The 12393-nt window shown below is 47.5% G+C and overlaps 1 protein-coding gene across 1 annotated transcript in view; it reads left to right on the forward strand.

Moving 5' to 3' along the window:
• The first annotated feature begins 5814 nt into the window (after nucleotides 1–5814).
• The window catches only part of LOC128895799 (uncharacterized), a 193110-nt gene continuing 186531 nt past the window's right edge, over nucleotides 5815–12393 (forward strand). The window contains exon 1 of the mRNA XM_054158726.1: nucleotides 5815–5825. The gene's annotated coding sequence lies outside the window, so the exon portion shown is untranslated. The remainder of the gene's footprint in view (nucleotides 5826–12393) is intronic.

The raw sequence follows: 12393 nt of genomic DNA on the forward strand, positions 1-12393 counted from the left end.
GAAACTGTTCGAACCAGGTACCGACATCCATGGACGTTCCGAATGGGCCGCGTGGAACGAGGACACGTGCACTCGATACGTCCATAGTCCTGTTGATAGACAGAGATGAAGCAAGAGCGAGAGGAGATTGCGGAGCGTGAAGGGTGGTACAGTTTAATCCGTGGTTCGGCGTGCGCGGCTTGTCGAGTTGGAGCCCGCTAATGGAAGGTTAAGCCAGCTGATCCTGAGCTAACTTTGTACACCTTATCGAGCAAGGAGCTGATCGAACTGCTCTCGTTTACGTTCACCCTCTCGCTCACCTCTGTCCCCGCTTCCCATCGATCAAACAGGTGTTTGTCTAAGGAATTTACGACACCGATCCGATGCCGCGCCGTCCCCTCCCCAGTTTTCCTGTAATTGCACTTTTCCGGGATCTCCGTTCCCCGGATCCCACCGGGCACGGTTTAAACTGGCGCAAAAGACTTTACGACGACATGTTCGATTCCGTTTTCAATCCACTTTTCCCGCGAACCGGCGAGAAAAAGAACCGTGAAAGGATTTTAACGGCGTAGCGTGTCGACGGCGACTTCTATCGATTCCCTTTCGTACGCTGCGCGACATCGGGAGGGTCGAACGGGGAAGATTCTCGTCTAACTTCGATCTTTTCTTGTAATAGAGTAGATTCTGGGATAAGGGGATTAGCGGGACTCCGCGGGAAGCATTTTTATTGTGATTGCGATTCGAACGGTGTTGGGCGAACACTGAAACTTTACTGGCCTTTGTTGCTTGTATTAAAAATACGAGGTGAATTCTTTGTAGTGAAATACACTGAAAATGTGGAACGCAATTTTTCGATACTAGTATTTGCGTTTAAAAAGACGAGTTTAGGAAGTATTTTGGGTGTCAAGTACTGTTTGACTGACGTGTCTGACTAGTGCTTGACTTTTCTACTTAAACGTTCCCTATTCTGTTATAGATATATACACAATAATCTTCGTTGATTTTACCGTAATCTGCTTATCTGTAACCAAATAATATATGTAATATAGGTGACAATGGTCGGTCCGTCTGAAGTAGAAGTAGCCAGTACTGTTCAGACACAGTTTTGTAAGTCGTTCAATCTCGCGCGAAATTCTTGTCAGTCCACGGACGTGTCAATTAGAATCCATGAACTCTCAGAAGATGAAAAGCATACTATACTAGTGAATATAAAAAATATTTCCCATATTTTATACCTGCAAAGTCAGCTCTAAAGTGCCGCGCAAATATATTTCTTCATCAAGCGTGCTCGCAGAGGGTTGAGATACTGCTGCACGATGTAAACAGAAATTCCTATAATGCCGCGTTGAAAATATATCGTGCAAAACGACAGCGGTCCGATAGTTTCGCAGGTCACCGTATATCGGGTGAAAAACAGTTATCGGAGAGTTGTAGGCTCGACAAGAGGCAAAGCGCGGAGCCAGTGGCTTACGTTCGATTGAATTTTAAGCGTGGACGCTTCTGGGACACCGTTTTCTCCACTGATAAACGAGTTTGACCCAGGTAGTAAATTCCTTCCTGGATGCAGGTGTACCCAAACTACCGCCAGGACGTTGCAGCAATTTGCGAATCGAACGTACGAGGCCAAGTTTCTCTTTCCATCAGCCCGGAGCGCCTTGTGTTTTCGAGCATTCGACTTCCGCGCCCGATTTAAGCCAGGGTTCTTGGTTTGTTGGCCGATAAACCACGTCGTTTTCAGGAACGTGCGCTTTGGAAACGAATTATCCAACGAAATTTAAAAGTTGGCTTTACGTAAAGGATATTAGGATTTATTATTTATTATTTATAGAAGATACCGAGTGATAGTCTTCAATTGAGTTCGCTGAATTACCGTACATAAAGAAATGAATAAAAAAAATGAATTTCACGGTCATACGCGTGCGTCACGAGGCAAAGTGCGCGATGGCTGATTCGAGTGGTAAACTCGCCATTCGAGCCCAACGATCCGCGAGACTTTGCGAGACTAATCGCGCGGATACCGTTGCCTTTTGCTTTTGATACCGAGTACCGTTCGGAATGCTTGCGCTCCCCTTGATTTCGCCCTAAGAATGGCCCTCCAAAGGAAAGGAGGCCAGTCGTGCGCTCTTCGAGATCTTATCGAATCTTGCGAGCCACCCCATCCGTAATACCTCGCGTCACATACGTTCCATGGCGTTTAGATTGTATCTCACGACGCACAAATGAAAATCAAAACTCGACAGTTCGACCCCATCGAGATTTCCTCCGTCGCGATTTGATTTGGCACATGGCGGAAAATCATTCATAGCACTCGTGCCTGACGAAGGGGGTCGCGCTTTATTTGACTTCAATTTTGCATGTACTGCACAATTTGTATTATAATTTCCTTCCCAGGCCCTTTTCACATCAACACCGTGTCAGAGCATTCCATCGGTTGATTTACATATCAACATTTTGCTAGGCATGCTACAATTTAATCTTTGTTAACTCGTTTCCACGTCGATGTTGTAATCGGCACGTTTCTGCAGCTTTCCTTGTTGTTCTATATATCGACATCGTGTCAGTCTTTGAGAATCTAATTTTTCCGTCTCGATTTTTCCAGGGACCTCGTCCATTAAATTTCCTCTACGTTTCGCGGCATACGCTACGTCGCGTTAACGCGGTATTTGAACAAGAGGCCGCCGCTCGATACATTTTCCAATTAAAAGCCAATATTTCTGTACGGTATCGTAACGTGGCCGCGCCACGTTTCAACGATACAACCGTCTCTGTCGACGTTGCCCGTTTAACACACGTTGCACTCGCAGTTGTCGTCCCATTAAACCAGCGGTGCGCAAAGTCCGACCAGCGGGCCAATCTACCCCTACGTCCGATGAGTTTATTCGACCACGAAAGGACGAAAGTGAACGAAATACAAAATCAAACTCAGGTCAGCTGAGCGATGCAAGGAAGTCTTGAGGCGAAATATCGAAGAGAGAGACGAATAGAGTCCGTGCCGTTTTATTTTCTCGAAACTGTTCGATTCACGCTCAGGCTTGTTGGTTTGTGTGCGTAAGCGATGGGGGTAGAAACTCAGAGGGTGCCTGTGTCGACCCAAAGACCCGGGGCTCGTTTCTGACATCGCTGGCTGCAACAGGAAACTCGCATTAGCCGCGAAGGTTCCTCGACTGGTCACGGCTCGTTTCCTTCGCGAGTCCCCGGATGCGTCATAGTTATCGAGCGACGAATAAGAAGAATGGAGCGCGAACGACGGGCGGGAAATGGGGAAGAAAGCGGAACGAAGCTGGGATCCAAGGAGAAGCGCTATTTAATTTGTTGCGTAAGGGTGTTGCGCGTTCTACTACCCCATTAGGCGTGAATGGGTTCGCGAGATTTATGTCGGGGCGAGATTATCTCGAAGATAGTGCCAGATAGTCAGATAACCGCTGGAATTTTGGGGATCGCTTCTGTATCCGAGGACGAATCGAATTTATCACCCATCGACCTAGTTAACCGTAACAAAAGGGGGTGGCTATCGGAACACAAAAAAAATGAGGAGCTTGTGCTAGTTTACCATGCATTGAATGCGTACACATATTCGGCGAAGATATGGGGGTTGTTTATTAAAACGTGGATGTAATTAGACAAATATTTTGAGAGGTAATCCTTCAGTTTCTTCTTATAAATTGCACGATGTATTCCAACTTTCTTCATTATACTTCACACTCTCTTCGTATTGATATTTAGTATAGTATCGATACAGAAGCTCTTTGGTCAATAATGGCGTCTCGAGTAACTTTGCGACAGTCTTCCAAGGGCATTTTCCAGGTGCACTGTTCGGTTCGTGTCTCCGCGCGTACATTATGACTTCGACGTGACGCGTTTCTCATTATTCTCAATTAGCGACGCAGAGAATCTCCTTAATTGCGCCAAGTCGAACGAGCTTAATCGCTGTGTAACTATCTACCCTGCGGAGACTAGCAAGAAAGGAGGGCGGTGCACGGGGCCGGAGAAAGGGGGGGTTGGAAAGATACTCGCTGTGATTCGTTTAAATGTGTTCGCTCAATTAATTTTCAGGTTATTGAAGATCCAAGTGCGCGGGAGAGGGAACGCGGGTAATGGAAGGAAAATTCCCCTCTCGTTATTTAACGGGACGAGCATTCTTCTCGCGATGAGAACTACCGATACAAAAGAGCAAAATGTTTTGTTTAAAAGGCGTCGGGAAAGTAATTGGCTTTGTCGTCGAATCATTACCCGTCCAAGCAGACCATCGATCGTTCGAACATCAACGATTCGCTATCGTGTTAAACGTTTAATCATTTGGACATCGATTTAGGCACTCAACCACTGAATATTTTGTGGATATTCGCATCAAGAGCTTACAAAATGTTCAATTAGTGTATTGCATTCAAGAATATTCTTCATGTCCGTCGAGATCATTCGAGATGTTCACCTTGAATTCTCATCTCGCGACAACTGAGAAGCCTCGATAAATCAGAGAGACCGCTTCGCAGAGAGCTTGTGTCCTTCGTTCGTCCACGCATGATTTTCGTACTTGGCGCGTACGCTTTTCTCGCCAGCCAATCTGTACCCGCTTAAGAGGGCTACTTTTCTTCGCGCGCCTCTTCTAGAGGGTGGTCTACTGACCGTGGAGGCCGCGCCGCTCGCGTAGACACCACGAGTGCCGCGGCTCGTGGCTCTCCTCGTTCTTGTAATGTTTTTCCAGAATAAATGGGCTTTCCAGCGGGCGCGGTGGCGTCGGTGCCGTTGGCGGGTTCCATGGGGTTTCGTCGCCATGGCAACCCCGTAACGCCATTAAGCGGGCACAGGGTTTCCTCCCGAGCGAAGGGTCTCCGGCGTGGAAACGGGAACGCAAACCACTGGCTCCTCTCTTTCGCTCCTCGCGTGCGTGGGGTCGCTTCGAATCCTCGAGGACTCGGTCCCGGGAAGAAAGCGACCCGGGAGAACGGGAGGAAGAGAGAAACCCCATAAAAATAAATAACTCGCGAGCCTACCGTGCATAAAGGTGATACGAGACCCCTTCTGGTTTTTCACCCACCTCGACACCGTGATGTGGTCAACGTCGGAGGAAAACCTCGCGGTGGCTTCAAACGCGTGGTAGCAAACGTCGGGAGAGTAAGGTTGAAGGGTTGTGTCTACCTAGAGACCTTGAAAAAAAAAGAACATAGAATTTTGGAAGAAGTTTGTGTTGTTTCAAGAGATATCATACACGTGAAAATGACAAAATACAACGAAAGAAACTGCTGGTAACGAAATTGAAATATAATTCGGAGTGCAAAGGGTTAACGAAAATATACGAATAACTTAAGGGGACGTCGGCTGAAGTCGTATTTTTCTTTTCGGAAGCCATCGAGGAGCAAGGGTAGTAGGTTTTGAGAATAAATAAAACGTTCTAGATGTCGGAGCCAGGATGGATGAATAACCAAATTGCATTATCGTCTTTGTTCCGCGAGGACTCGTTCCTATAAAGAAACCAATTCTATCGAATGGTAGAGAGAGACAAACCCCATAAAAATGAATATCTCGAGAGCGTACGGCGCGCAAAGGTGATACCAGTCCCCTTCTGGCATTTTTTCCCCTCCGTCTGTCAACATCGAATGGCGACTCGGTCATCGTGGAAGAACCTCGTGTTAGACGACGTTAGGTACGCGATAGCAAACGTTATTCCACGCGACGGACGCATAAAATGAGAACACTATCGAGGGTGGCCCGACACGATCGGGCTCTGTGCGTTTGCGAACTCTATCCGATACCCAGCTCCGCGTGAATGGTCGAGATATCGAGATCACGCGAGTTACGTCGGGAAACGAGTATCGATCCGCTTATTTTTTTTATCGCGAGTACGGGAAGTGCAGCTCACTAGCGGAGAGCAACAGGAAGTATACAGATTTGATTTTGCAGAGAGCAAAAGCATGGATATACTGTTTTCATACTGTTTTAGTTGTTTTGTCGTAGCAAACGTTCCATCGTGAAACAGCACCGAATGCGCAACTTCGAATTCGTAGAGTTTCAAGATTTTAACTGCCCTCAGGGGCTGTAGCTATGATCGATTGTAGCTGCAATACGAGCTTAGCGACCCCGAGGTACCCGAGCTATAGGAAGGCCAGTGGGCCACGATGGACATGTAAAGAATGTAATGTAGGAAGTTAAGGTTTGATGTAACACATCATTTACTATGAGTAACAACATGTATAAGAACGTGTACAAGACTGGCGATTTGTGACAAGCAAGACTGGACCAATAGGTGCAATAACTAATATGAAACGGATTACGTCACCTTAGAAAATAAAGAAAGAAACAAGCATAAGATTGTAACATTAGGCTTCGATATACAATCTTTGCAAGGGACTGAATCAACTCTAATTGAAACGATCCGTAAACATACGGAGAACCAGTGTTTGCACAATGGTCAGCGAAACAGTACACGTGATATCGAGCGCTATTTATCGCAGTCGAGTGGAGAAAGTTATGCTTGCTTGTAAACAGCTGAGTGGACTCGCACCTAGTCGTATATCGTCTCAATTATTTGCAAACATTTGAACGACAGGCAAGGAGAAGGCTCATTAAAGGAGAAGTTTTCAGTGCACGCCTAACCGTTCAATTTCGGGAAGCTGCGTGCTCCCGATCGCTTCCACCGTGAGAAGCATTTATTTCCGGCATGCGGTGCGAAAGAACGATGTGGGGGCAAGGCGGAAGGAAATCGATAGAACAATTACAAAAGTTTCGTATCCTTCGTCGACCTACGTAATCCGGCTTCGAAAGTTGGCGCATTCGAAGCACGCTTGCCAACTCCTGGGCCAATAATCGCGCGTCAAGTGACTCCTTCCTCGAGGGCCGCCATCTTCAGGGTGCACACGCGTTCTATCCGTAATTCTTCGATCCGTTTCTGCGCGTGTACGATGTTGATTCAAAGTGGCAGAGATTCAGTCGTTTAATGTCTAGTAGAACGTCGATGCAGAAGTAGAATGACAAAGGTTATTCAGAAAATGATATTTAATTCTTTGCATTCGGATGTCTTCTCTAAGGGGGCGTTGGAAATTCCTTCCTTTCAGCACATTCAGCAACAAAATGGCTCCGAGTACAAAGGGTTAACTTATCCTCTTTAATAAATTATACTTTGTTTGGAAAATACTCGCGTCTTGTCCCAGTTTTTGGGACACCGAGTAGCTTCACTTCGATCTGTTAGATAAGCGCCATATTTCTTTCCTCTCCTCGATGCCATCGGACGAGAACGAGGGAGGGTGACGCTTTTTCCGGCTGTATCGTGTCGTTGGGGGGCCATTTGGCCATTTAAACGGGGGTAGGGGGGTGCGTCGAGGAAGAGTGCAAATAGACCCGAACGAGTCCGCGGGTTCGAGTGACATCGTAATAATAATTTCATGGCTGCGAGGGGGCGGAATCGATACGGGGTGCGGCGCGTGTAATCGAGGAAGCCGCTTATCCGCCCTGTTGCGAAACAATAATCCGACAAATAATTGGTCGATAGGTGTTACGGCTGTCCGGTCAATCTCTCCAGCGCGGGCTATAATTCGAGCGTCGAATCGCGTTACAATCGCGATTAAACGTCTATTAGCGCCGCCGCGCCGCCTGTCAGCGTCGTATCCGGCGACATAATAGATTAAACTATGCAGATTCCAACAATGGACCCGGCCGAAAGAATGGGTCGAGCTTGTGGGAACGCGCAACTGACGCGTGCCACGTGTGCACACATTGCTCCAATTTCAGAGATCGCTACCCGATCTACACACGGGGCGTCCATGTCACAGTTAAGTAGGGGACAAATGAAAATCGTTTAAAGCGAGTAAAGCGCCTATTTTTTTTTTTGTACAGTTAGTAAAGATTGACAATTCCAATACGTCAGAAAACGAATTTAGCATCTCGACCTTTCGTTTTTCTCTCTCCTCACATATTAATTTCTTACCACCCAGATCTTCCCCTTCTAATACGAAGCTGAGAAGACAGATCCCTTCCTAAACTCCTACACCCTTCCGCATAGCAATCGCTGACACCGACATCATCGGGATCGAAGCGTTCGGCAGATGCGTTCTATCGTCGCAAGAAAAACTCGACGAGACTGAACTCGAATTGATTCGTGACGGTGGCCCGATTTCGCTATGAGTCGGGGGGGTATAAAGCGCAACGCTAAGACGATAATAGAATTTTCATGTAATCCTTAGTAATTCCCTTGCGGTCGCGCAGGAACCCACGGACAGGGACCCTTGGCAAACCCCCTGGGACATATAAGCGGGAACCAGGCGGATGCCCCCTGCTTTTAAATCCCCTCGAGGGTTAATTGCTCGGTGTTTTGACGCGCGAGTTATCCGCAAAGGGTTTTTGCGGCCAGCCACGGCGGCGGTCTGGGCCCTGAACAATTTTACGCGGCATTGTTTTACAACCTGCCGCAGACTGACGCTTTCACTTATATGCAAAAACTGGACGTGTGGTTATTCGTTCTTGTTTAGTTTTGACCCGTGAACGTGTGAACTTATTCAGAGCAGAGGGAGTGTGGAAAGTACCGAGTGTCTCGCATTGGAGTGTGGGGTGGAAGCTCCAAAATAGTGGACTGTTGAATTATCAGGAGAAATCTCGTTACTTTGTTTTAAATTAAACAATTTACTGTTGCAATTCAAATGAAATGTGTTTATGTTCAGCACGTTTACTACGTTATTACGTCGGTTTGGACTAGCAACCGATGTTTCGACCGTTTATGACCCAATTATAGTCACGTGGAAGACGAGCTGATTGTCGTACTGTATCTGAACTAGGGGTAGGGACGTAACAGATGCAGTACATGAACATGTTACCAGATATATCGTATGGACCAGGAGTAGCGAGGTTAGCATGCTTGAGAGCATGCTACAAGGCACTAAGATTGAACGGGCTGGTAGGAGTTACACTAACAGGGAAATATTCGGTAACCCTACGATTTTTAACACCGCGAGTTTCTGGGTTAATTGCAGGTTTCAACAAAATTCCATAACCTACCGTTCTTCGTAAATAAAAGCCTCGATTTTACGATAACAGCGTTTAGCTACGGTGGCTTAGGTCATTACCATGAAAGGTGGCCGGGAATCGCATTACAGGTTCGCGTAAGTCGCGTAATTGGCGATAATAAATTAATAACGCGTCGCCGTCCGTCACGTAGACAGGACGATGCGCGCGTATGCACCGACGCGTGTACTCAAGCTCGTAAGGGTGCGGTCCAGGCGGTCGCGCGGGCTCTCGCCGCAGCCAATTACCGTTCCCTCATTAATCCGTTTAATTGCGGATTACGCGAAAAGTCTGTTATAGCCTTACGACACGCGTCACCGCTTTCAACTTGGCCGTGTCGCTGGGATCCCAGGCGCGATCGAACGAATTAACCCTTCCGTAACTTGGTGGCAAGCGCACTTTGTCTTCCACTTGCTTCCCCATTTTTCATTAGGTTTTCTTCGGCGTTTCTCTTCTCACATCCTCTTTAGCATTTACAACGTGATGCGTGCGATTTGCGTGCGATAGGAAAACGTAACAGTCTGTAACACTTCGCTGAAAGAGAATAGCAGACGCTTTTAATTCGTCCCGATCGAGGGTCGCAAAATCTTTAGCGGCCAGGTAAACAGACCGAACGAGAATATTTCAACAGTCCATGTTTAACGAACACTCGAAAATCGGCCCTTTCGTAAAATCACGTCGCTGTTTTTTCCCTGTCGTCGAAGTTTCGCCCTCTGTCGGGTATCGGCTGTTTCGATGCTTTCGCGATCCGATGGAGTTCTCGAGCAATTAGCCTCGTTAAGGAGCCCAGAAAGAGGGACGCTCCAGCTCGGGGTCGCCTTTGTTCTCGGCTGGAGGGGGGCGGAAGGTGCGAGGTACAAGATGCGATGGCGAAGGGCGCCGAGGAGAGACAGGGCTCCTCAACTTCGCAATAAATAGCTTAATTTCCTTAATTAAAATCCCTCCGTTCGATCGGACGCCGCTAGATAATAATTCAAGACTACTTGTCCTCTGTTTCCTGTCCGTGATGTTGCTACAGTTGCGGGAAATCCCAAAAAGGCTGGTTGAAATTAGGGGACAAAATTCCCTCATCTGTATTCTCATGTTTGGTCTCCTCAGGACTCGTAGCGTTTATCAATCGTAACGTATCCTCTCGTACTCTTAATAAACCTCAATCACAGCAAAGCAAGATCGTGCTCGATTCGAGAATGCTCCTCTGTTCCCTTCGAGACGTAACAGTACCACTGAACCACCTCGAACCACGTTCAACGTGGTCTGCACCTTCCGCTTTCGGCTTGTGATTATTGCGAGCTCCGGGGTGCTTTCAGCGATGCGCGTTCACCGATACGTACAATTCGTCGTACTTTGACTGTCGAGCGCCCTTTTTTACGAGCAATTATGCACTCATTGAAAGAGAGACGGAGCGTGGGCGTAGGGGTGCGCAAATGAACAGAGGAAGCGGAGGACGAAGTCGGAGGATAACCCCGCCGTGCGACAGAGACACTCGACGATGATGATTATCGCGGAGTTAATGAGAGAGCGGTAATTGGTTGTGGCAAGCCGGCCACGCGGCTGACCAGCCACCGATCGTTCGCCACGCTCACCCAAGAGCTCTGGGCGCCGATCGTCGCGCTGAATATTACAGGGCACGCGCGTCTGCGTGGGAGGCGCGTCTCTCCGTGTATCACGAGGTAATTGTCGGAAAATACGGTGGTTTAGCGACACCTCGGGCAGGTCAGGGACGCGTGTCAGCCGGCGTTTATTGCGGCCTCCAAATCCGTGATAGCGCAGGTATATACGGGCTAACAGTTTGTGAAAATAAACGGCTCCAGTTCTATCGGGCTAATTTCCCTTCGTGATTCTTTCAACGAAACGAATGCTCGCGTGTCGGATTCTTATCGTTGATCGCGCGTTAATCGAGGATAGATTGAGGTGAAAGGCGTCGGGTTCACGAGGTGTCGTTGCACGAATTATGTTCGGGGAAGATTGATCTTGGGTGGAGGATGAGGTCATTGTAGATCCTAACGATAGGATACGACGGTAGTAGTAGTAACTGCACCCGTTCTGAGTTGTAAAATTATTTGTGTGAATAGTTATATTTGTTAAAATTTCTATTATTAGTATTCTATTAATAGTATTCTACTTCGACCAAACTCATCACGGTAGTCACGTCGAGTCCAACTTTTTAATACAACGATAAAATAATCCTTTCACGCGAAAGAATATTTGCGACAGCCTGATGCGCACGGAAAAGAAATGACGTTCATTTAGGTGGACACGAGAATGTTAACGAGTTCTCCTGGCATTTACAATTCGCACCTGCGGTTCATTTCCATCCTGGTAACGCGGGTGAAGCAGTCGCGGCTTACGGAAAATGAGTGGAAGGAGAAACAAACTCGACGGAGCCTCGGAGGTTTCATTTCCCCAAGTGTAAGCAAGCGTGAAGAGGACCGTCAAAACGTATCAACGCGGAGAGGATCGGGGAACGGCCATGGACACGGGTCGCGCACAGCGTGACCATTGTGTGAAAAAATCAAAGCAGACGTCGAGTCGTCCGGTTCGTTAGGCCAGTAATTTCTTTCCCGTTGAAAAGAGGGTGCGACTGTATACAAAACGCAGCCTCCGATATCGGGAACGTGACCAGCCGCGTCTTTCGAAGTCTAAACAACCGGCGAGCCACTCACGTAAGCACTTCGCCATCGATCCCCATGGCAAAACCGATGACGCCATTCGCCAACCTCGAGACTCGCCGCTTATCGTCCTTTCGATAAACTTTCCTCCTCGCTGGACCACGTCGCGAGACCTATCGACACCTACCCATTTCTTGCTAAACCAAATAAACACAGCGATGGAATATCATTGAAAACTCAACTCCGTCGTCGACTCGATCGACGAGAACGGATGAGGATTGTGGGGGTGGAGCTATTTTTCAAGGAGAACCTCTGGAATCCTTTGCTTCTCTTCGACGTCTATTTCGTCTGCGATTTGGGTTTTTTTTGCCAAAACCTTTACGTCATGTAGTGGAGCTACGAAAGAAGGAATTTTTAACACCGTGGATTTCATCTTACCCTTCGAAGTAAATATTAATTCTCGGTTATTTATACATTTACGAAACGGAATTGACATGACGCATTCGGAATGTCGTTTATCTTGAACTCTGGGACCTCAGGATGTCGAGACTTTGTACGATAACATGCCCCACTCACGTACGAGGTGTGAAGCTGGAGAAATCTGTAACAGCTCGTAACAACGGCGTGAAGGCTGACCTCTGGGCTGACGCATATGCCATATCGTGGTCGCCCATTGTCCCTGAGAGTTTCAAAGTTCACGGGTCGTAGGTATAGTTCTACGACGTAAATAAACCTAGCGTGCGAAGTTCTAGACTTGGGAATTTTTCTCTTGGAAAATATTACACGTAAATAAAACAGGGATGTAAACACTGTGTGT

Source organism: Hylaeus anthracinus, unplaced genomic scaffold, assembly GCF_026225885.1.
Source record: "Hylaeus anthracinus isolate JK02 unplaced genomic scaffold, UHH_iyHylAnth1.0_haploid 5, whole genome shotgun sequence".
NCBI lineage: Eukaryota > Metazoa > Arthropoda > Insecta > Hymenoptera > Colletidae > Hylaeus > Hylaeus anthracinus.